Genomic DNA, 4379 nt, shown 5'->3' on the forward strand with positions numbered 1-4379 from the left:
AATAGGAGAAGAAGATGTAAAAAAAAAGACAGAAACTAATAGCATAGAGGTGATTGATTGATTATAAATATTATTTAGACGAATTACTCAGTATTTATTAAAAAAGGTATTAGGAGACAATAATTTTAGTATATAATGTATATAATAAAAATAAAATAAAAAAATTAAATTATAATTAATAACTAGATTTTTGATTAATTTCAAATTTTAAATTTTAAAAAATTAGGATTAACAATTAAACGTTTAAATATGTAATATTTAGTCATTTACTAAATACAATAACCAAATACATTGCTGACGACCGTAAGAGTTTATCGTCGAAAATTTTGTACAATGTCTGAAAAGAGCCTAACTCAAATGCATATTGCATAGTTCGGAACTTTAAGATTATGATATTTTTTTTTTAAAAAAGTATAAATAAACAATAAAATGAGTAAATGATGTGAATAATAGAATAAAAAAAATTAAAATTATAAATTAAATTATTAATTAATTATTTTTAATTTCAAATTTTAAAATTGAATAAATAAGGATTAACAGTTACATTAAATTTAAATTTAACCTCTTTTTTCTATTTTCATTTTCGATCTTCACTCTCTCTCTTTTTGATCTGACGCCACTCAAACATCTCCGCAAACAGCCGAATCGCGTGCTGCCCATTCGCGTGCCAACTGTGCACAGCCTGCAGCTCCGCTTTTATTGTTGCAGCTCACTACCACGTTGACAACAACGACAACCACTTCGATGGCGGTTTTCACTCATTCCTTCCCTTCTTCTTCCAGTTATTTTCGTCATGAATCTCACAACGTCGCACAGTTTGAATCTAAAAGACTACGTCTACAGCAACATACTAGACGTGTAGTGAGAAGGTATGCAGCGAAAATTTTATATAGGCATGTGAAAATTTATTTTTCATGCAAATGAGATGTTTATTCTTATTGTTCATATAAATGAGATGTTTGTTTTTAATATAAATGGGATATTTTTTTTCTATGCAAATAGAATGTTTGTTATTAATACAGCATTCGAGATTGGTGATGGTGAAAAATGGTGACAGTGGAGAGGGGATTGGATTAGAAGGGAGTGCGATTAGAGTTAAAAGAGAGAAGATAGTTAAAATTTCTAATAGTAGATTTAAAAAGATTTTTTTTAATTTGATTTGGGATTTTTTTTTTAATCCTCGGTGGGTTAAAAAATCAGTTCATTATTTATTTTATTCAAATTTTTCATTGTTTATCTAAGAGAATTCTTTTTTTTAAACAAAATAAAAAAAATTATTTTTATAGGAAAATTATTCTGGAATTTATTTTTTTTTTTTGTGGAAACAAATTTATTCTAAGATTATATTTCGTAAACCTTGTTAAATTCATAAGATTGGCTATATTCCTAGACAAATTTCACAAAATATATAAAAAAAAGATGTACGGAGAATTTTAAAATTTTTATGCCGAAGAACATATATTATAACTAAAACTTATAATTCTAAAAAAAATCTATTTTGGTTTGAATGAAAAGAAAAAATTGAAGAGTTGAATATTAAATAAATAACAAGCATAACTTCTTTAATATTTTCTCTGTCTTATCGAGTATTGAAAACTCATAAAAAAATAAGATGAAATTATATGTTAAAATTATTATTTATTTAATTGTATATAGCACATGCATGTAGAGAACAATGGTATAAAAAAATGATATTCTCCAACACTAATAATAAAGCCGTTGTGATTTAAAATTTACGAAAGATGAACATTATAAATTTAACAAAGTTCGTCGAAGGATACAGTAAATTGGCTCCGCCCAAAAAAATGAATTTTGGAGTATAATTTAAGAATAATTTTTCTTTGAAAATAAATGTTTTTTTTGTTCCAGAAAAAAATGCCTCAAGACTAATGCCTAAAACTTAGAACAAAGTAAAGAAACCTAACCAAAATAACTAAAGCGAAAAAGCAACTATCCATATTAAGATCCAACATCATCTTTGTTAGAAACAAGAGACTAAACTGGAGGAAGGATTTGTATATTATTGAGTGTATTCAAGTTGTCTATTCAAGTTGCCTAGAATGATACAATATAAAAGAGTATTTATAGGTACTAAGAGAATCGTAATAATAAAGACGTAATCTTCTATAATAAATATTCAGATATGCTAAATAATACTAATTGATTTTAATTATATTCTAACAATCTTCACATGCACATTCACATTCAAAAATCAAAATCTTCTGCTTTGGACATGGTGGACAGCCTGGAAGGCTTGATTTGACGAGAGGTATTGTAACGAGACCCACTCTTGGACTGACACTTGCGCCATATAACAAAATTGTTCTTTACCGTAAACTCATCAATAGCTCCATTCTTCAATATTGAGTTCTTGATCGCAGATTTCAGAAGTAGCATGTTTTCGCTAGTGTGCGAGGGTTGTAATGTTCTTGCTGATGAAAACAATGGCGGTGTTACTATTTTACGCAGTTGATGAGGATTAAAGTTAGAATTAGAATTAAGAAAAGGATTAAGAGTAGGATTAGGATTAGAATTCCATTGATAATTGTAGATGTAAACTAAAGGTGATTTGAATATTTTACATTCTTGAAAATGTGATTGTTGATTTATCAGCACACACTGTTGAAGAGGTAAGAAGGAAAATTGGTCGGTTGGTATAATGATTAGTGGCACATAAGAAAAAACGGCAACTACCTCTGAATTCATTCTCCTCCTTTTTATTTCTTTTTGAAGATGTGTTAGTTAGAATTGATGAGAATGCATGTATATATATATTATGTTAAATATTGTAAAAGATAAGATATGCTTTTGAGATAAATTTTGTATCTTTTGATTCAAATTGTTTAAATAATAATAAATTTTGATATCCGATTTCTATGATACTAGTTTTAAAAAGATGATATAATGCTTTTTAGTAGATTCTACAATTACTTGTTATTTATTTTTAATATAATTTATAGATTCTATAAATAAAATGAACTAGAAAGCAACTAGTTTTTAAACTTTTAATTTAACTTCTACTTCTGATTTCCTAATAAGTAATTAAGTATGCTTACAACATTTATTACTAAAATTTAATGATAAAAATACATTTAAATATTTTTAAATATTTCTTAAGCAAACTACCAGAACAAGAAGTGGTAAGGGATCAAGAAACAATAGCTCAAATTGCATAGTCTCTCCATACTCAATTAAGAGGTTGCGGGTTCGAGTTTTCATATCTTCGATAAAAAAAAAAAAAAGAAGAAGTGGTAAGGGTTTTGCAGCTAATTAAATTAATAAAAAATATTTTTTTTATTTTTAGTGTATTTAGTAAATTTTTAATAGTAAAAATAAAAATATTAAAAAATAAAAAATTATAATTTATATCTTTTTTTTAAAAAATCTTTTTTCTTAAAAAAAGATTTTTTTATATAATAAAAAAATAAAAAAATATTTTTATCTTATTTTATCTAAATATAATTGATAAATAAAAAAAAATTTACATAAAATATTTAAATATAAAATTATTTTTATTTTTATATTTTTTTAAATATTAAAAAAAATCTTTTCTAAAAATAACATCCAAATAAATCTATGTCTAGGATTGAATCTTCTCTAGGTATAAAATAGGTGTTTATTATGATGTCTAAAAAATATTGCTTAATTATTAAAATAGGTAAAATAATTAATTTTAAATTTAAAAATATAAAATTAAAAAATTTTAAATATTTTAAAATTATTATAAAAAATAATTTAGACAAAAATTAAACACCAAACAAAAGCCACGGTAGAATTGCCCATAAAATAACTCTGAAATTTTTAGGTAACGTCTACCCTTTGAATAGACTAATAGTATGACGACAAAAATACCATTAAATATATTTTAACATCATGTAAAAAAAACGAACAAATATATAAAAAAATAAAAACTTCATGGAAGATAAGTACAAGAGAGATATGTTGGCAAGCGCATGTAGACCTAACCCAACTCATTGTTGTGATTTGTGATGTCCTGTTCTGAATAAAATATTCTCCTCCGCTGTTTGTAGTGTTAATGTTATATGCTTCTAAGTTGTAAAATATCGGGGTTCCCATGCATGGCTTGTCCTACTGATTCTGTGGATAATTGTTGGAATATAATGCCATTCCATTGCATTCACGTGCTCTTTTCAGAAATTATGGTAGGCACCGCATGGCGTAGATTATTTTAGGTGGCTACTCTGATAAAGTTGTCAGTTTTATCTTTTTGTAAAGACGTTTTTAATTTTGTAGTTGTTATTAATTTAAAAGTGTATCACTAAAAGTATTGCTTAAAGAGAAAGTGTTATCCTTAATCGTTAACTTGACTCTGATACCAATTTTTTAATTTCGATTTTTCTTTTAATTACTTTTTCGAA

The 4379-nt window shown here is 25.5% G+C and overlaps 1 long non-coding RNA gene across 1 annotated transcript; it reads left to right on the plus strand.

The window, feature by feature from the left end:
- The first annotated feature begins 725 nt into the window (after positions 1-725).
- On the plus strand, positions 726-2818 carry LOC140180382 (uncharacterized). The gene is made up of 2 exons (XR_011874574.1): positions 726-869; positions 2245-2818. It is a non-coding gene; the product is annotated as an uncharacterized lncRNA (long non-coding RNA).
- Positions 2819-4379: the final 1561 nt, after the last annotated feature.

The sequence above is a fragment of the Arachis hypogaea genome, chromosome 16, assembly GCF_003086295.3.
Source record: "Arachis hypogaea cultivar Tifrunner chromosome 16, arahy.Tifrunner.gnm2.J5K5, whole genome shotgun sequence".
Lineage (NCBI taxonomy): Eukaryota > Viridiplantae > Streptophyta > Magnoliopsida > Fabales > Fabaceae > Arachis > Arachis hypogaea.